The 21501-nt window shown below is 40.6% G+C and overlaps 1 long non-coding RNA gene across 1 annotated transcript in view; it reads right to left on the bottom strand.

Moving 5' to 3' along the window:
• The window catches only part of LOC108512765 (uncharacterized), a 50258-nt gene extending 37917 nt beyond the window's left edge, over positions 1-12341 (bottom strand). Inside the window, exons 1-2 of the long non-coding RNA XR_001880687.1 lie at positions 12294-12341; positions 4431-4594 (exon numbers count right to left, since the gene is read on the bottom strand). This is a non-coding gene — a long non-coding RNA (uncharacterized LOC108512765). The remainder of the gene's footprint in view (positions 1-4430; positions 4595-12293) is intronic.
• Between the last annotated feature and the right edge of the window lie 9160 nt (positions 12342-21501).

Here is a 21501-nt window from a genome sequence, read left to right as displayed (position 1 = left end):
GGATGTCATTGGCTGGTGGTTGGCTGGGATGTCTTGACCTCATGTCCCTCCTTATCCAGCAGGTCAAGGCTTGTTGTCACTGGGGCTGAGCAGGATCCTAAATCAGTGACAGAAGTATGCAAAGCGTTTGGAGACCTAGACTCCCAAGTCGCACATGGCTACCATTTGCATGAAAGAAGTCACAGGTTAGCTCCAACTCAAGGTGCAGGGAAATAGACTTTGCCTCCTTAGTGAGACAAAGTGCAAAGTCAAATCGCAAACAGCTTGGATACAAGGAGCAACAAAGAATTCTGGTCATTTTGTTGTTGTTGTTGTTGGCTATGTACCACAGTAGGTATCTTTTGTATCTGTTGTTGTATATTAATCAGGTTAAATTACATGATATGCTATAACAAACAACCAACAAAAAATCTTAGTGGCTTTTTTCTTGTTCACAACCCAGTCCCATGAGGGCTTGGAGAGAGAAGAATGTTTGTGCCAAGTAATTTTTCAAGGCTCCTAATTGGATTCCTCCTTCTACTAACACCTCAGAATTACCCTATGAATACTCCACATGTAGCCCTCAGGTGAAAGAAGAAAGACCATGTGAAGGATCATGTAGGATGTCTCAGAGCCCAAACCCAGAGGGGCTTACATCGTTTCCATTGGCCTGAACTTGGCTAAGATTTCATGAGCCATCTAACTGAAAAGGCATCTGAGAAGGCTCTTTGATGCCAATGAAGAAAACTGAATACGCTTTGCCTCATGTCTTTAGCTTTATGGCTGTAGCCCAAATCCCAAGGCAACAGAAATCCCAACCTGTAACCTTTTCACCCACGTCAGTGTTCTTTCCTCCACACACCCAAGGGGACTGCTGGCGCCAGACTTAGATCAGATCACCTTTTTTTTTTTTTTTTTTGGCTTATCTTTTTAATCCTTCGGAGCTGGATACCCTCATGAAGCATGGAGTTTCTTCAGATGAGGGAAGGGGATGAAATTAGCACCCTAGAGTCACCATCTGTTTCTGGCAACCCTGCTCTAGATATGGATTTGCTTGTGCATCTAAAACCTGCTTGCTAATCCTTTACACTCAAGTACTCCTACACCTTCCCAGCTTCTGTACCTGCTCCAGAGGAGGCTATGTGAGGATATTCTTGAACTCTGCTCTTTCATGAGCAGAGAACATTTCCCACTGTTCCACATTCAATGTTCTTCTCCAACATCAATCACTGTGCTTACCAAGCCACAAAAAAAACCCCCAGATGATGAGACCAGGTACACTGGGTTCAAATTCCAGCTCTGCTACTTACACTTAACTGTGTGATCTCTGGCCAGTTACCTAACTTCTCTGATTCTTGATTTTCTCATCTTTCATACAGGAATGATGCCACTTTCTGGGATGATAGTGAGGGCAACCATGATTGTGAAGCATCTACACAAGGTAAGTACCCTATCAGACTATTTCTCATCTTCTTTCCTTCTTCCTCTTCCCCACCTCCAGTGACCCCATGAGTGCAGTGACAATGAGGAGGAATGGGATTGGAGCTCTATTAAGTGATGTGTAGAGACAGGGTTTGGAGGCAGATGCAATGGGGAGGTGGCATATAACTTGCCTGTGAATGTTTAAATATGCATTAAGGATCCTGGAGTCATGGAGTTAAGAGAAACTTGTTTTCACTGTTGCAAGGAAGTTTTTTTAGGAAATATTATGAGCAAAGAGGCTTAGGATTTCATACGAAGACATGCATTTTTCTCCAGTTGTGGGACCTTTTCACCATAGTACCATCCTCTGGTAATTTGGAAGTTCACCTAGATGTCACATTTGTTCCCAAAGCTGCAAGTCTGTGATAGGCCCTAAGGTGATACCTGTGTAGCAAAAAGATGACTCTACCTTCCCCTGGCAGCCAGGTGTTAAATCATCACTAGATGGCAGTAACATCTAATGCTTAATTTGGTGAATGATCAAACCATTTTACTTTTGTTTTCCTTTTGCTTCTTTGTTTCAAGCAAGCATTCACTCAACATAAAGCTGCGACAGTCTTGAGTTTTTCTCAATCCTTATTTTGAAGTTGACTTAGAGACTCACAAAATTTTAAAAGGAAAAGAATAGTCCATGTCTCAAGCTACAAACAACAAACTTCTCACTGGGCTCTCAGAGCTCCAATTAAAAGACTTCAGACATGCCCTGGACATAGAGGAAAAGATCAAGTATCGAGTACCCTCCATATTGGACCAAGGGTCACAAATTTGGACAAATTTTTTTAATGCACCTGGTGGGGATTAAAAAATTATGCACCTGGTGGGCATGAGCCCACTCTCCTTAGCATAAGAGCCATTTAGTTCCCCAAACAAGTTTATTTTGAACTTCACTTTTATTTTTTCTCCCAGATCCCTCTCTCTTGCTCCCAAATTCATTTGTATACTCAATGCTGTTTTTTTCAAGGTACTATTAGAATAAAGATGAAAGAAAAAGATTGAAACATTAAAAAGGACTAGCAATGTTATAAAGTCTATACCATGCTCTGGGTGTACCAAGGAATCTGGGGCTATGGATCCCAAGATGTTCCAAGAGGGAGTTTAGTAAGGCTTTGAGTTAGTCCCAAAGAACTTCTGGGTCATTCCTGGGCCCAAAGCTTTGGTATTCTCCAAGGCTAAATTTGTTCCCCAAGGAGACTAAATATGAAACCCAGGTCCACTTATCTCTGTGTTCAGGGACCGAGTGACCAAGTAAACGTCCAGCAGGCCTAATACATGTTGATAACAAAAGCTTCTCTCTCACCATAAAGGAGTTCCAATTACAGTTTATCATTGTGTGAGACTTTGACATTAGATACTTTGCATTGTTGCCTATAGTATTATCAGGCAAGCTGTAAAATGGAGCAGGAATTAGTTTGAGACATGCACTGAGATGGAACAAGGAATAACTCTAAAAGTATGGGAGGTCAGGTAATGCCTACTGTCTTTGGGGCTGTACCTTTTTCCATCTTCATTTTAGAAATGGCTATACCAACAATTTACGTCTAGTAAGTGGCACTTACACTTATATTGGTGGAAATTAACCAGTTTAACAGGCAGGTGTGTACACTCTCGGAGGTCTTCCTAAGCAAGAAGACCCAGGTCAGTAACTGGGTCACTGAAACTAGGATCTCCAGAATTGGGACTACTGTATTAGACAAATTGATTGGTTGGATTAAAAATAGGACATCAAGGTTGCAGTTTTATTCTATAGACTGAGTGAATGTAGGGGGAGAAGGTAAAAGAAAGGAGCTACCACCCAAACTTCGTCTCCTGTGGTCATGAATACCACCAGTAGACCTGAGATCTAATTGGCAGCAATGAGTGTGGGAGTCCCTCAGACATCTGGCGCCGTTAAGTCTCAAGTCTAGACAGTAGACTTAACATGAAACCAGTCTGCAATAGGGAGTCATGCAACACTATTCATCTCCATCAGGAATAGCTCAGGTGGAGCTGTGCCTGCAGCTGTGGAGCATCAGCAGCACTAGCTGGGACCAGCTGGGGACACAGAAGCAGTGAAAGCCAGGCTGGGGCTAATACAGCATTGAAAAAGTTGTGTCTCTTGACATGTCCAAAACAGTTGCCACATAGGAGCTCTCTTGACAATTGTCTGGATTGCAATCCACTGAAAATAACATTTCCTATCACAAGGAATTGATATACAAGATTGACGTGCAGAAGTCGACACTAGGAGCCATCGTTTTGCCTTGAAGTGAAAACCCAAGACTGCTGTTTACTTCTCTTGCCAGTTTCTGATGTATATATTTACTTTCAAATTTTGCTTCTTCAGTGAATAAAAAAAGATCTGCTGATGAGAAACAGGGAGAAGAAAGGAGAGCTCTGAGGCGGAAGTTTTGCCACCATTTTAATATCAGCACTTCCCAATCGCTACTTTTTAGTCATTTGAAAAAAAAGTTTTAAAGGATGAACTTAGTTGTGATTTCTTCTTAGAAATTTTAACTTTGGGCGTAGAATATTCTGTCAACGGTAAGACAACATATCCCATCTGGAATGACAGTGGAGGCCATTTTTAAAATTTATCAGCAAAATAGAATAAATATTTGTAATACTAGGGTAAAAATTCTGACAAAGCATTGTAGCTACTTACAGGAGAAAAAATTTAAATTCTACCGCTCTTGGACCAACTAAGCAACTGACTTCTAAAAATTTTGATAATCATAGCTTCCAAGTGACAACAGCATTTTATTCATGAGAATGCGAGCTCCAAGAGGGCAGGGAATTTTGTCCGTTTTATTCACTTCTGTCTTTCCAGTACACAGATGATAGTGAACACATGGTAAATATTGTGAATAAATGAATTAATTCAGGGCTTATGAGAAAAAACAATGAGATAAGAAATGATACCTGCACCCATTTGTGAATAAATGAATTAATTCAGGGCTTATGAGAAAAAACAATGAGATAAGAAATGATACCTCCACCCATTTCAGTGTTTCAACAAGGACTCAGCTTCTTTTCTTATGTCTTTATCATGTTCTTCCTCTTCCTTCCACTCAATCTATTGCAGAGTGTTTGGGTTTGCTGAAAACTGGATGAGATCTCTCTGATTCTGAGCTTCCTGCTTGGTTCTGCTCTGATTCTAAAGAATCAAATGGAAAGAGCAAAGGATGAGAGTAAGTACAGCCACAAAAATTCCTGGGGATACTTCAGGATGCACAGAAGAAGGGGTTTGGGTAGTCGTGGAAAGATGCAATTCTCCTTTTAGTCTCTGGATCACGAGGAATAGAATGAAAGAATATGTTTTAAATTGTGTTATGTAAGTTGATTTTATCCTTTTCTCAAAAGCTTGCAAGGATAACCATATGCATAATTAATCCCCCCACTGAAATATTCCAATTGACAAAGGGTACCACTGTGCCATTTCCCACAAAAGGGTAACCATGCCTGTGGCTTCTTTCAGACTTGGATTATTGTAGGCTCTCTGGTCACCTTTTGTCTAAGAAAAGAAGGCCACAGTCAAGGTACTGATTCTGCCAAACTCAGTCAAACATCCTGAAATGTGTTCCAGTGTTTGAAATTTGACAAAATCACAGCACATTTGGCTTGGGTCCCCTTTCCCCTTAATTGCTGAGCCCAAACAGAAAATGTAATCCATCTGCTTCACAGTCATTTTCCCAAAACTCATCCAAATGTTCCTTGATGAGAACTATTTGACGTCTTTGTCTTGTGGGCTTAACACCTTCCTTCTCACGTTTTGTTTCTTGGAACTAGGAAGCAGACAGAGCCAACAGTAACAGGACTCAGTTTCAAACACAAGACATAATCTGTAAAATCATGTGCTGGGCACCAACATGGCATAAGTATACATATGTAACAAACCTGCACGTTATGCACATGTACCCTAGAACTTAAAGTATAATAAAAAAATAAAATTAAATTAAAAAAAAAAAAGTTTGTATGATAACAGTTAAAAAAAAAAAAAAAAAATCATGTGCTGGGGGTGGAGGTCAAGAGTCTCACCTCCAGAACGACAGCTGTGACATATCTGAGGGATAATTAAGTGAGCCTCTAGAACAAATATGTCCTTAGAAGGCAGGAGAGCACAGTTAACTGAGGATAGATTCCTTGCCACCTCATATTCACTGCGCCTGGGAGCCAACACCTTACCCCAGTTCCAGGGTGAGAAAGTCAGAGGCAGAAATTTCACTAATTTCTACTGTTTCGTGTTGGTCACTATTGTGAACACCCCAGCCTTGTAAACAAGGAGGCTCACAAGATCCATCTAACATCCTTTTGTAAGACCCTGAAACTCAAAATGAGACCAAAATGAGTTAAAGTCCTAACTAGTATGGTAATTACTAGTTTTGTGACCTTGGTCAATTTCCTTATCTCTGAACTCATGTTTTCCCTTTGTAAATAAAACTAAAAGTTTCCTGGCATATTTATTATGAGACTTAGGTAAGATGATATAGTTTAGCACAGTAGCTAGCATTTAGAAAGTGCTAAATACAATAGCTATTTGTATTGTTGGATTTTATGACAGCTTTGAGATATAATTCACATACCATGTAATGAACCAATTTAAAGTGTACAATTTAATGGTTTTTAGTAAATTACAGAGTTGTGCAACCATCATTACAATAAATTTTAGAACATTTTATCACACCAAAAAGAAGCTCCATATCCATTAGCATCACTCCCCATTTCTTCTTAATCCCAAGCAACTGCTAATTTACTTTTTGTATGGATTTGCCTATTCTGAACATTTCATGTACATGAAATGATATATAATCCTTTGTGAATGACTTCTTTCATTTGACATAATGTTTTCAAAGTTCCTCCATGTTGTAGCGTGTATCAGTACTTCATTGCCAAATAATATTTCATTGTACATATATACTACATTTTATTCAATCATCAGTCACTGGAAATTTGGACTATTTTCATTATTTGACTATTATGAATAATGCTCCTGTGGACATTTACATACAAGTTTGTGTGTTGACCTGTTTTTATTTCTTCTGTATCTATACTTAAGAGTAGAATTTCAAAGTCAAATGTTAACCTTTTGAACATTAAACCTCTGTGTTTAACGTTTTAAAAAACTGCTTTGTATTTTCCAAAGTGGCTGCACTGTTTAACATTTGCTTGCAGCAGTGTATGAGAACTCCAACTTCTTCATATCCTTGCCAACACTTGTTATTATTCATCTTTTTCATTATAGGCGTCCTAATGGGTGTGAAGTGGCATCTCACTGTAGTTTTAATTTGCATGTCCCTGATTGCTAATGATGTTGAACATATTGTATGCACTTATTGGCCATTTGTATATCTTCTTTGCAGAAATGTCTATTCAGATTATTTTCCATTTTTTAATTGAGTTTTTGTCTCTTGTTGTATCATTTCTTTACATATTTTAGATACAAGGCCCCTTGTAGCCTGAATGTGTTTCCTAAAAATTCATAAGTTAAAATCTAATCAGCAATGTGATAGTATTAAGAGGTAGGGCTTTTAGGGCTGATTAAGTTATGAGAGTAGAATCCTCATGAATGAGATTAATGAACTCATGAAAGAGGTTCAAGGGAGCTGTTCATCCCTTTGGCCCTTTCATCGCTTCCATCATGTGAGGACCTAACAACAAGGCACTATCTTGGAAGCACAGCGTAGCTCTCACCAGTCCCTAGATTTGCTAGTGCCTTGATATTGAATGTCCCAGCCTCCAGAACTATGAGAAATAGATTTCTATTACTTATTAATTATCTGCTGCAGTATTTTGTTATAGCAACAGGAATGCCCCTTATCAGATATATGATTTGCAGAAATTTTCTCCCATTCTGTGCATTGTCTTGTCACTTTCTTTATGGTTTCTTTTGAAGCACAAAAGTTATTAATTTTAATAAAGCTACATTTATCTATTTTGTTTATTTTGTACTTATGCTTTTTGTGCTATGTCTAAGACATTATTGGCAAATCCATGAAAAACTTTGCCCCTATGTTTTCTTCTAAGAATTTTATAGCTTTAGCTCCTACATTTAAGGTCTTTGATCTATTTTGAGTTAATTTTTATATATGGTGGCAGGGGATCTAATTTCATTATTTTGCATACGGATATCCATTTGTCTCAGTTGAGAAAGCTTATTCTTCCCCCATTGAATTTTCTTGATACTCCTTCATGGAAAATCAATTTATTGTAATTGAGAGGGTTTATTTCTGGATCCTCAATTCTATTCTATTGATTTATATATCAATCCTCATACCAGTACAATACTGTCTTGATTACTGTAGATTTATAGCAAGTTATTTGTAGTAAGTTATTTTTTTAGGCAGGGTCTCACTCTGTTAGTGCAGTGGAGTGATCGCAGCTCACTGAAGCCTCAACCTTCTGGGGTCAAGCAATCCTACCACCTCAGCCTCCCAAGTAGCCAGGATGACAGGTGCACACCACCATGATTGGCTAATTTTTTGCTTATTTATTTTGTGGATTTGGGATTCCCTATATTTTCTAGGCTGGTCTTGAACTCCTGGACTAAAACGATCCTCCCACTCTCCTATCTCAGCCTCCCAAATTGCTAGGATTACAGGCATGAGCCATTGCACCCGGCCTGTAGTAAATTTTTATATCAGGAACTGCAAATCTTCCAATTTTGTTCTTCTTTTCAAGATTGTTTTCTATATGTAAAATCATATATCTTCAAACACATAGTTTTGCTTTTCCTTTCCAATCTTAATGTCGTTTATTTCTTTTCTTGCCTAATTACCCTGACTAAAGCCTCCAGCACAATTTTGAATAGGAGTGATAAGAGCAGACACCTTGGTCTTATTTCTGACCTTAGGGGGAAAGCTTTTAGCCTTTCACAATTAAGTAAGTATGATGTTAGCTGTGGTTTGTTCATAAACACACTTTAGTAGGTTGGGGAAGTTCCCTACTATTTCTAGTTTGTTATGTGTTTTCTATCATGAAGGGGTGTTGCTGTTATTAAACAACAATGCCACTGTTTTCTTCTTTTTCCCTTTTTTCCTCTCTTCTTTCTTTCTTTCTTTCTTTTTTTTTTTTTTTTTTTTTTTTTTGATTTCTTTCCAGAGCCTGGTAGGACACCAGGACAACATCAGGAAAGAGGAAGCCACAGGCTGCCATGCATTCACTCCCTGAAGTGCCCTATGAGCCAGCATCTGCCACCTCCTCCCTCTTGTCCACCCTTCTGACCTGGCAGTGCCCTTGCTGTTCTGGCACAAGATGCACCCCTACCACTTTGATCTGCGTCACTGGCTTACCGTCTTCTAGTTTTGGGTCTGTGGCTTCCTGTCACTCTTCTTCATGGTTCAGAGCTCTCTTTTCTACCTCTTTCCAGGTGTCCTACACTGCTTTGGCAGCTACTGGTGTTTGGAAAGCTAAAGGCTATTTTCCAGACAGAAGAATTTCCTTTTCACTCCTGTACCCAATTTAATTCCACAAATATTTCATGACCACTTTTTTTTTTTTTTTTTTTCCTGCCAGTCATTGTTCTTGTTTGATCCTGGTAATACTCACAATAACCCTATGAAGTTGTTTTTGGTTTGACCCATTTTACAGAAGAGAAAACACAGCCTCCATATAGCTAAGTAGTTTTTTCCAAGGTTACATGCATAGTAAGTAGTAGAACCAGAATTTGTTTACAGATCTGCAAGATCTATCTGCTTAGAGCAAAAAAGAGTGATACTGGCCGGGCGCGGTGGCTCAAGCCTGTAATCCCAGCACTTTGGGAGGCCGAGACGGGCGGATCACGAGGTCAGGAGATCGAGACCATCCTGGCTAACACGGTGAAACCCCGTCTCTACTAAAACTACAAAAAACTAGCCGGGCGTGGTGGCGGGCGCCTGTAGTCCCAGCTACTCGGGAGGCTGAGGCAGGAGAATGGCGTAAACCTGGGAGGCAGAGCTTGCAGTGAGCCGAGATCACACCACTGCACTCCAGCCTGGGCGACAGAGCGAGACTCCGTCTCAAAAAAAAAAAAAAAAAAAAAAAGAAAGAGTGATACTCACACACTGACTAATGCTGAGGTAGAACTCAGGGCACCAGGTAACATGTTGGAATAGCCAGGAGGAGCTGGGAAAGTGGTCTTGTTTAAAACCCGAGGCTCAGGATGCAAAATTAATGTGCAAAAATCACAAGCATTCTTATACACCAGTAACAGACAAACAGAGAGCCAAATCAGGAATGAACTTCCATTCACAATTGCTTCAAAGATAATAAAATACCTAGGAATCCAACTTAAAAGGGATGTAAAGGACCTCTTCAAGGAGGACTACAAACCACTGCTCAGTGAAATCAAAGAGGACACAAACAAATGGAAGAACATACCATGCTCATGGATAGGAAGAATCAATATCATGAAAATGGCCATACTGCCCAAGGTTATTTATAGATTCAATGCCATCCCCATCAAGCTACCAATGAGTTTCTTCACAGAATTGGAAAAAACTGCTTTAAAGTTCATATGGAACCAAAAAAGAGCCCGCATTGCCAAGACAATCCTAAGTCAAAAGGACAAAGCTGGAGGCGTCACGCTACCTGACTTCAAACTATACTACAAGGCTACAGTAACCAAAACAGCATGGTACTGGTACCAAAACAGAGATATAGACCAATGGAACAGAACAGAGTCCTCAGAAATAATACCACACATCTACAGCCATCTGATCTTTGACAAACCTGAGAGAAACAAGAAATGGGGAAAGGATTCCCTATTTAATAAATGGTGCTGGGAAAATTGGCTAGCCATAAGTAGAAAGCTGAAACTGGATCCTTTCCTTACTCCTTATACGAAGATTAATTCAAGATGGATTAGAGACTTAAATGTTAGACCTAATACCATAAAAACCCTAGAAGAAAATCTAGGTAGTACCATTCAGGACATAGGCATGGGCAAGGACTTCATGTCTAAAACACCAAAAGCAACGGCAGCAAAAGCCAAAATTGACAAATGGGATCTAATTAAACTAAAGAGCTTCTGCACAGCAAAAGAAACTACCATCAGAGTGAACAGGCAACCTACAGAATGGGAGAAAATTTTTGCAATCTACTCATCTGACAAAGGGCTAATATCCAGAATCTACAAAGAACTCAAACAAATATACAAGAAAAAAACAAACAACCCCATCAAAAAGTGGGCAAAGGATATGAACAGACATTTCTCAAAAGAAGACATTCATACAGCCAACAGACACATGAAAAAATGCTCATCATCACTCGCCATCAGAGAAATGCAAATCAAAACCACAATGAGATACCATCTCACACCAGTTAGAATGGCAATCATTAAAAAGTCAGGAAACAACAGGTGTTGGAGAGGATGTGGAGAAATAGGAACACTTTTACACTGTTGGTGGGATTGTAAACTAGTTCAACCATTATGGAAAACAGTATGGCAATTCCTCAAGGATCTAGAACTAGATGTACCATATGACCCAGCCATCCCACTACTGGGTATATACCCAAAGGATTATAAATTATTCTACTACAAAGACACATGCACACGTATGTTTATTGCGGCACTATTCACAATAGCAAAGACTTGGAATCAACCCAAATGTCCATCTGTGACAGACTGGATTAAGAAAATGTGGCACATATACACCATGGAATACTATGCAGCCATAAAAAAGGATGAGTTTGCGTCCTTTGTAGGGACATGGATGCAGCTGGAAACCATCATTCTTAGCAAACTATCACAAGAACAGAAAACCAAACACCGCATGTTCTCACTCATAGGTGGGAACTGAACAATGAGATCACTTGGACTCGGGAAGGGGAACATCACACACTGGGGCCTATCATGGGGAGGGGGGAGGAGGGAGGGATTGCATTGGGGAGTTATACATGATATAAATGATGAATTGATGGGTGCTGACGAGTTGATGGGTGCAGCACACCAACATGGCACAAGTATACATATGTAACAAACCTGCACGTTATGCACATGTACCCTAGAACTTAAAGTATAATAAAAAAAAAAGAAAAAAATAAATAAATAAATAGATAAATAAAAATAAAAATAAAAAAATAAAATAAAATAAAAAAACCCCGAGGCTGCTATTGATCTGGCCTCTGCCAACTTGTCTTACCTCATCTGTCAAAAAACACATGCCTATCCACCCAAGACATGCGGAACCATATCATGCGATCTCCATTTCTGTGGTTTTTCATGTACTAGTCCCTCCATCTCAGCCAAACTGCCTACCCCATGCAACTGTGAACTTTGAGATGCCTGGCTAACTCCTGTACCTTGGATTCATTTCTCCTTAAATGTATTTCTGACCCACCCCAAGCTGTGCTCCATCATATCCTGTACATACCTGTAGCATGGTACTTACCACACGTATGTCTTACTCCCTCTCCCTCTCCCCATGACCAATCACCAATAAACCATGAGCCCCTAAAGGCAGAGTCATGGTTAGTTTTCCTCTGTAACCCCCCGGACCCAGGATAGTTCCTGGCTCATAGTGCATTCTTCGACATGGATTCTTGAATAACTAATTGAAATATTTGGGATGAGCTCTTGTAAACAGTTACCCTCTCTGACTAGATTTAAATTTTCTTTCTGCCCAAATAGATTAAAAGGTGTGACATTTTCTTAGTCTCTTTCATATTGAGGAATCTGAATTCTAAACCAAGGAGTGCAAGCCTGTGAAATTTGAGCTTAAGACAATAAAGCTACTCTTCCACTTTGTACATGACATCTCGTAGTCACCAGTTCTCCATGAGGCAAACCTTACCAAAGATGATAATCCAAAGGAGGAAACCAAGGACCTCACTTTAAATGCACAGCAACAGCACCCTCCCATTGTATTGGAAGAACTTACCTTCTTAGGTGCTTCACAACATCCAGGGATCTGCAGTCAAGGCCACCTTTAGGTTAAAAAGCACAAAATGGTCATTTCTTCAGCTATTAAACAAAATAATAACTTGACTTCTGGCTCAATGCCAGCTCAGGGAAAATAAGCCAACTGCAAGAAGAGGAACTTTCTGGACTCTATGGCAACTCTTAGAACAAAGTTTTAGCACAGCTACTTTTTGCTTTCTCCTCCAAGAGAAAGCTGTGAGGTCAGGTCCAGGATGACAATACCCAACAACCCCCAAAGGACTCCTGGTTTTAATCCTTGCCAATTTCCCTCCAAGTCCTGGCACAACTTGGGCTGAAAACACACATGCTATTTTCATTTAAGCATGAATGCTGAACCACTGGGTATTTTTTTCCTGGGTTTTCTGTTAACTCTGTCTACAAAATGTGGTTTTAAGAAATATTACTCCTGGTCATTTATCTAACAGACCATACTGTGATCTGTAAGCTCCATCTTTCTTGCAGCTTTCACATTCTATTAAAATGGGATCTTTTACCAGGAAATTTACTCAGACGGGGAGTTCATTTGAGGTTAAAACTGTAAAGTGGCCAATTATCTCTCAGTCATTGGTTGCATATGATCTTTACCCCAAGCTTTGGAAATAAAGACAACATTTAGCAAACGTTCTGCTCCAAAGCTAATGTTTTGGAAAGAATAACAGCATGTTGGGAATAAATTACATGGTCTTTAGTGCATTTTAGTGTTATTGCCTGTTAACACGCAGCGTGGTGTGCCAACTCATAAGAGAACTCCAGTCTTCTAGGGAATCGATTTCTGATTTGTTGAGCTGATGGCGTCCGTGTTATATCATTGAACAGATGAGGAGTGCAGGGGGCCATGTCTGTGGGACCTCACCTAGGGGAAGCTATGACTCATAGGCTGTCTTTTCATTTTGATACTATCCAGACCATTAACACACCATGGGTAATGGCATATGAGGTCTTTCATCTAGGACTATCCAGTTACCCACTCATGAAATATACTGATCCTAAAAGAGTCATTTAATATACCTAAATCAAGTAACTAGCCTTGCTAAAAGGCCTACTACATACGAGGTTTTTGGCCAGGCTCTGTGGAAGAATAGTAGGATGCTTAAAGAGAGCCTTGATTCCATTTATATGAAATATCCAGAATAGACAAATTCATAGAGACAAAAATTACATTAGTGGTTTCCTAGGCCTGGGAGGACAGGAGGATTGGAGAGTGTTGTCTAAAACATTTGGGATTTCTTTGGGGGTGATCATGAAAATGTTATAAAATTGATTAAGATGATGGCTGCCCAACTCTGTGAATATAATAAAAGCCATTAAAACATATACTTTAAATGGGTGAATTGTATGTGAGATATGTGAATATCTCAGTAAAGCTATTAAAAAATTAAAGAAGAAGAACCTTGTCCTCACAAAGAGAGGAAATGTTAGTAATTTCAGGTAGAAAGCACTAAGGACTAGAGACAGGTACCACAAAATGCCAAGGGAAATCCAAAACTGTGTAACTTCCATTAGACTTCGTAGGATTTTCTTTCTTTGGGGATTGTTTCACTCTGTCTTTGGTTTCAAAAGACGAGAGGTCATGTTTAGGTTTTTGAGGGTAGGAGCAGAAAGACAGCTCTTAATAACTGAATAAATAAAAAATTCATGATACGACAGCAAAAGATGTCCTGGGAGCATGAACACCAGACTTGGACCTGCTGGCAGGGTCCCAATGCAAGCCAACCTCAAACCTCTCTTGTAGCTGGTTGCAAGCAAGGTGTTTTATTTCAAGGGGAAAGGAGTCAGGGATTTTTTTTTTCCCTTTAGACTAACAAGAAACTGCCTGTTACTCTACCTTCTCCAGTCTAAAGACAATTTTACTGAAGAGCACCATCCCCACACCTACTCAATCTCCCACATTCCTGGGACAAAGGTATCTAGGATCAGAGCAGCCCACAAAATAAATAAGCAACAATTAGCCCTGTGGTAACTTATAAGCCAAAATGTTACTCCATGCACAGACAACTCAGGTGTGCACTGTTGTTCAGGCCACACCTGCTGCCATAGAAATTTTTTAGGCAGAAGAATAAATTGTATTTCAGGCTTAAGTGATCTATCTTTTAGTGGGGTGGGCTTGTTTTATTTTAAAAGATGTATTTCCACATGTGCCTTCGCTGAACTCCCTCTCTACTCTCATTTTCTGGATTATTTCCCTAAATTTCCAATATTTAGCCAAAAGCAAAATTATCCAGTGTATTTACTATAAATAATTCCAAATAATGTCAAATATAATCATGCTTTTTAAACTTTTAAACTAATTTAAATATCTTAAATATTATAGTAAATTGCTTTTGTGCATAACATTGAACTTCCAAGCCTCAATGCACATAAGCATTTTAGAGAAGTTTACAAAGAGATTATTCTACTGGGCTGTGGACCTGAATTCCAGGCTTAGTTTACTCAGTAAGTGTGGGCCTCTTTTCTTCCTGAGGATCTGCCCACAATTTTGCGCTGTTCTTGGTTTCTGAGTTTCTCAAAGCTGAAACAGAGGCTGAGCTGAGGGTTCAGTAAAAAAAAAGGTGGTAGAGCACGCATCAGAGAGCCCCAAACTCCACTTGCTTCTAGAGGCGCCTATGACACCATCCTGTCCCCTGGATGACAGTTCTGCTAGTTCCACACTAGAGTACTTTAAAGCTTATGGGTCAAAGTAAACTGAGTGGCGTGGTGTCTGTTTTGCCCCTGTGAGCCCCTTTATCCTGGGATATGTGGAGAGAGCGTTCCTTTCTCCAGCGTTCATCGCCACCCGCCTTCCATGACAGTGCGAGCATTGGCTTTGGGAAGCTGCCAGATTTCTAGTGTGGTCCTTGAACCCTTGACCTTCCAGGCAAAGGCAATGATGCTACCAGCTGAGCGACACAGACCTATTTCCTGCGTCAATGACTAAACAGATCCAAAGGTATGTGAGGCATTTCTTTCCCTCCTGACCTTGTCCAGCCTTGGCACAGATGCTGGCACAGCCAGAGGTGCCTGCCCCTGGGAGCAGCTGCTGAGTGTCTGCCAAGCCTCCGGAGGGCAGAGGTTTTTTTTAGCTGGTTTGTTGATTTTTTTTTTTTTTTTTTTTTTTTACCTTGGATCTCCTCACTTGAAAATAACTAGAATAAAACTCATTTTAATGAACAGTTTTGATCTTTTTTTCTTCTGTTTTCCCCTTATCTAATCCTGTTACCTGTTTTATTCTTAATGGGAACCATTAAAACATGACGGGGTAGACAAATGTGTATGTCCCTTCATTTTCAAACCTCCTTCTTCCTCTAAAATGGCTATGAATAAGCTCACACTCTAGAAAGGAGATTAAAATATCAGCGTGTCAGCAAAATTAAGACAGAAAAGAAGCAATAGGCTTTGTAATCGACACATTGAATTCTCTTTTGAAACAATTTTTCTTTATTTTTTTGGCACAGGGTCTTTCTTCCTCTGTTACCCAGGCTGGAGTGCAGTGACACGATCTCTCGTCACTGCAGCCTTGACTTCCCAGGCTCAAGTGATCCTCCCACCTCAGCCACCTGAGTAGCTGGAACCACAGGCGTGTGCCACTATGTCTGGCTATGTTTTTATTTTTAGTAAAGACAAGGTCTCATTGTATTGTCCAGGCTGGTCTTGAACTCCTGGGCTCAAGAGATCCTCTGGCCTCAGCCTCCGAAAGTTCTAGGATTACAGGCATGAGCCACCATGCCCAGCAAGGAATATTTTTAAGGAATATGTGACAACATGCAAAAACACTCACTCTATTGTCTGATTACAGTTACGTTACGTAAGAATAGATGATGCACAAGCAAAGACTATCCTGTATTCTACAAGCCAAAAGTGGAATGTGAATATTTTCTCTATTAAACTTCTGACCAGGCACGGTGGCTCACAGCTGTAATCCCAGCACTTTGGGAGGCCGACTCAGGCAGACCACCTGAGATCAGGAGTTCGAGACAAGCCTGGCCAACATGGAGAAACCCTGTCTCTACTGAAAATGCAAAAATTAGCTGGACATGGTGGTGCACATCTATAATCCCAACTACTCGGGAGACTGAAGCAGGAGAATCCCTTGAACCTGGGAGGCGGAGGTTGCAGTGAGCCAAGATCGTGCCACTGCAGCACCCCAGCCTGGATAACAGAGCAAGATTCTGTCTCAAAATAAGTAAATAAATAATGTACTTCTTTCAATGTCATTATAATATTGTTTAATTAGCTTTTTTTTTTTTTTTTTTTTTTTGAGACGGAGTCTGGCTCTGTTGCCCAGGCTGGAGTGTAGTGGCGCGATCTCCGCTCACTGTAAGCTCCGCCTCCAGGGTTCACGCCATTCTCCTGCCTCAGCCTCCTGAGTAACTGGGACTACAGGTGCCCGCCACCGCCCGGCTAATTTTTTGTATTTTAGTAGAGACTGGGTTTCACCGTGGTCTAGATCTCCTGACCTTGTGAGCCGCCCGCCTCGGCCTCCCAAAGTGCTGGGATTACAGGCGTGAGCCACCGCGCCCGGCCTTAATTAGCATTTGTTTAAATAAGAGAGGAAAGGAAAACAGGGTAGCAAATCACAAGCACACACAAAAACTGCACTGCTCATTTTTAATTTGGTGGGTTGATTACTGGATATAAAACAAAACCTCATTCTACTATTCTTTTCTTTCTTGCTCTTNTTTTTTTGCTTTTTGAGACGGAGTCTGGCTCTGTTGCCCAGGCTGGAGTGTAGTGGCGCGATCTCCGCTCACTGTAAGCTCCGCCTCCAGGGTTCACGCCATTCTCCTGCCTCAGCCTCCTGAGTAACTGGGACTACAGGTGCCCGCCACCGCCCGGCTAATTTTTTGTATTTTAGTAGAGACTGGGTTTCACCGTGGTCTAGATCTCCTGACCTTGTGAGCCGCCCGCCTCGGCCTCCCAAAGTGCTGGGATTACAGGCGTGAGCCACCGCGCCCGGCCTTAATTAGCATTTGTTTAAATAAGAGAGGAAAGGAAAACAGGGTAGCAAATCACAAGCACACACAAAACTGCACTGCTCATTTTAATTTGGTGGGTTGATTACTGGATATAAAACAAAACCTCATTCTACTATTCTTTTCTTTCTTGCTCTTCCTTTGCAAGGCACAACTCAACCCCTTTGGTACCAAGAAGTGAGCAACTGAGTTCAGGTCTATTCTCAATCACTCGGGGAGCAGCTCGCATTTCCAGGATTCACTGTGACTGCCCAGTTTCCTCGTGGGGAGAAGTGATAACTCTCCTGACTGCGGAAAGGCACATCACTGATTCTCATTCAGAAGGGGTGATTTAGAACTTTTTCTGAATCACCCTTCTCATCTCTGAGTGACAGGGCTGTGAATTCCCAAAGCCTTGGCAAGCACCCAAATTTTCTTTCCAGCTTACTCCCAATCCAATAAGATGGGTTGAAAAGGACTAAATGACACAGATTTAGCCTGGACATCCTGGACTCCAAGCCAGGTGAGGCTCCATCTCAATAAGTCCATCGTCTTCCTCAGAGTCTGAGTTCAATATTCTTAAGTCAGCCTTGCAACATGGCGGTTAATGTTGAAAATGGTGACTTCGGCTGAATGGGTTCCACTGGAAATGTTGACAACCTGACAAATTTTTTCAAATTGTTGATCTCACACTTTCTCCTGGTGCTTTCTTTGAAGCTATGGGGCAGGTGAGGAATCTAATCTAATACTCCCACATTGCATGCTTTCATATAGCTGTTGTAGCAAGCCTTGGCAACAAAATGTCTGTGCTTAAATCTTGGCACATCATTTGCTAACCTGCTTAACATCTCTGAGCATCATTTTCCTTCTTTGTAACATGGGGGAAATACTAGTGCCTACTACCTCTTATGGGTGTTGTGAGGGTAAAATGAAGTGATGCCTGTAAGGTATTCCCATAGTGCTTGGCACACAGTGCGGTCTCAAAAAATGTTGGTAGTGACGTTTGTAATTATTATTATCATCTTTATTATATTATCCCTCCATTCTTTATTCACCTCAAAGTGAACTAGAAGCACCTTGATATGGAGATGAGGGCAGGAAACCTGGAATCAGATCTCTTCAGTTCTGCTCACTGAATGGCCTTTCACATCTGAATTTACTTCCACATCTGTAAAATACAGATCACCACGCCCACCTCAGAGCACTACTGGGAAGATTCAATGCAATAAAACACAGGAAAATGCTTGATACATACTAAATGCTCAGTAAATAATGGTTGAACCGGGACTTAGGTTTGGGTCACTCACCCAGATTGTCCCATTTTAACTTGGGTTTCAACTAAAGGAGAAGGCATCCCACCCTCCTCTAGGTCACTTCCAACAAAAACCAGCAGGACAAGGGAGCCAAAACATTAGCAAGCTTTTGGCAGATGCCTGACAAGGAGTGTGATCACAAGACCTCCGTGCAGAATTTTGACAACCGAATGTGCAAATTACACTTATTCAAGCTGAAATATCACCCAAGTGTGTTTTGGAACCACAGTGACCACATCCCAGCTGGACTGTGGAAGTGAAGCTGTCCAGCCAAGAGTTTTATTATTTTTATTTTAAAGTATGAATCATCAGACAAGCAATGCTCTCCAGCCAGGTGCTGTATTGAGATTCCACATCAATATCTACTTTTTTGGCAGTCGAGCAAAGTGAAGGTGCCAATGAGAAATTGTTCTGGGTCTAGAGATCTCTGGTTTAAGCAGGGTCACCTTGGGACTATCTCTTAAATTGCCTAGGACTCAGTTTCCTCATGTGTAAAATAAAATGACAATAGGAAATGCTGCATAAGTGGTTGTCAGGATTAAATGAGGTAGTGAGGTAATGTGTGAAAAGTGCTTGGAAGAGAACATAGTCAGTGCTAGATATGCGTTTGCTATAATGATAATAATTAGTGTGCTAAGGCCTTTGGGATTTTCAAAAGGCATCATGTTTTTGCATCTCTGTAATAGGTTTATATTCTATTTGGAGGAAAGACTTTGTATGTAGCAAAGGAAATGGTGACACTGAACTGTTTGAAATATATGGCAACTGAGCATGATTCCTATAGTCTGAGTGGCTAAGAACAATTCTCTGCAGAAGAAAACATTAGAAGTAGGCCATGCTGAAAATGTAGAAATTGAAGTAATTGATAGGGAGAGAAGGGCATTTTGTGGACGGGGAATAGCTTGGGAAAACTGTCCGGCCTCCCCTGATGTCTTTAAAGAACTCTGGTAGCTTGGGTGTAACTCTGCAAAAAAAGAAAAATCCAATATTTTAAGACTACTTAAACTTCCTAATTTCACCTGTTCCATACATTAATTCTTGCTTTTATTCTCCTGGTTATTAAGCCACTAACTCTCACTGCCCACCTATTGTTTTATCCTACTGTTGCCCCATTAGCTCAACACATAGTTCTGTCTTTAAATTTTAAACCCCAATTTCCCTCCCGACCATGGTTTCCTCCAGTGGACTCTTAGGGAAGCATCCCAACAGGTTGACACAGTCATCCAAAATCTTTTTTCCAAATACTACATCCACAGGGAGCTCCTACAAATCTCATGAACTGGATATGGGTAAACAGTGAGAGGCTCTGTTATGTTTTAGGGACAATGAGTAGAACAGGTTGAGTCCTGTGATAAAGGCAGTAGAGGATAATAAAAGCACATTTGACTCGTATACAATGAAAGAGCTTCCTAGAAGCACAGACAATTCAGTGGGACAGGCCCCCTACCCCTGGAGTCTCAGTAGATGGGAAAACCAGGGCTCTAGATTTTATAGGTAGGTGGATATGCAACTGTGCCCAGAAACCTCCCCAGTGATTCTCATCCAAATTTTACCATTGGTTTGCTCGACCTTCCCAGTGCTTAACTACAATGACTTTGCTTGGCCAGGCACAGTGGCTCAGGCCTATAATCCCAATGCTTTGGGAAGCCGATGCAGGAGGATCACCTGAGGCCAGGAGTTTGCGACCAGCCTGGGCAACATAGTGAAACCCTGTCTCTACAAAAAATAAAGATTAGCCAACATAGCTCTCTCCCAGCTACTATGGAGGCTGAGGTGGGAGAATCATTTGAGCCCAGGAGTTTAATGTTGCAGTGAGTGATGATCCCACCACTGCACTCCAGTCTGGGTGAAAGAGACCCTGTCTCTTAAAAATAATGATAATACTGACTTTGCTTCCTGCTTTGAATAATGTTATGTATCTACCAACTAGAAGGTAAATTTCTAAATGGTAACAGCTTTATTCCTTTCTGCTGTTTTGTTTTTAATGTTTTTACAGAGCTAAACTCTGTACTTGGTGTATATAGAGAAAACACATACACAACACAACAAAAACGGTAACAACAAAGGCAAAATAAGAACACTCTGGGCCAGGCACTGTGGCTTACGCCTGTAATCCCAGCAATTTGGGAGGCCAAGGCGGATGGGTCACGAGGTCAGGCTATCGAGACCATCCGGGCCAATATGGTGAAATCACATCTCTACTAAAAATACAAAAATTAGCTGGGCATGGTGGCGCACACCTGTAATCCCAACTACTTGGGAGGCTGAGGCAGAAGAATCGCTTGAACCCAGGAGGCAGAGGTTGCAGTGAGCTGAGATCGTGCCACTTCACTCCAACCTGGGAGACAGAGCGAGACTCCATCTCAAAAACAAACAAACAAACAAACAAAAACACACAATCTGAGAATGCTCTGATTTTGAGAAACAATCTCAAATCATAGGTTCCATTCCTGGTTCCACAATTTACTAGCTGAGATATCAGTATGTTACAAAATTTTCTAAGCTTCCCTCTCTATCCACAAAATAGAGATTATGACATCTGCTTACCTTAAGGGGTATAGTAGTACAGAGAAATGATACATGTGATATCATACATAAAGAAACATTTCAAATAAAGGAAAAATAACTCAATCTAAATTTATAAAGAGTTTGTGTTTTGTTTTTTGAAAGGAGAAAAAATGAGGTTAAACACTATTTTGAAGACTACAAAGGGAAAATTCTAAATATTATTTTTTCATGTCAGAATTTTATTTTATCATTTGGACACAGAGAAGAAGTAGGCTAATGAAGAGCATTACCTCATAGCCTTTGGCCAAAAGTGCCTTTTTTACCCCAAGGTCAGAGAAGACTAGTGATGTAGAATTTAGGGTTGGCTGTGGTTTTGCTCACTTTGCATTGTGTGGTTTTTTCTTGAACACCATTGCCT

The sequence above is a fragment of the Rhinopithecus bieti genome, unplaced genomic scaffold (assembly GCF_001698545.2).
Source record: "Rhinopithecus bieti isolate Rb0 unplaced genomic scaffold, ASM169854v2 scaffold_30785, whole genome shotgun sequence".
Taxonomy (NCBI): Eukaryota; Metazoa; Chordata; class Mammalia; order Primates; family Cercopithecidae; genus Rhinopithecus; species Rhinopithecus bieti.
Note: the sequence above shows the minus strand (reverse complement) of the source record. Positions and strands in the feature narration are given on the sequence as shown.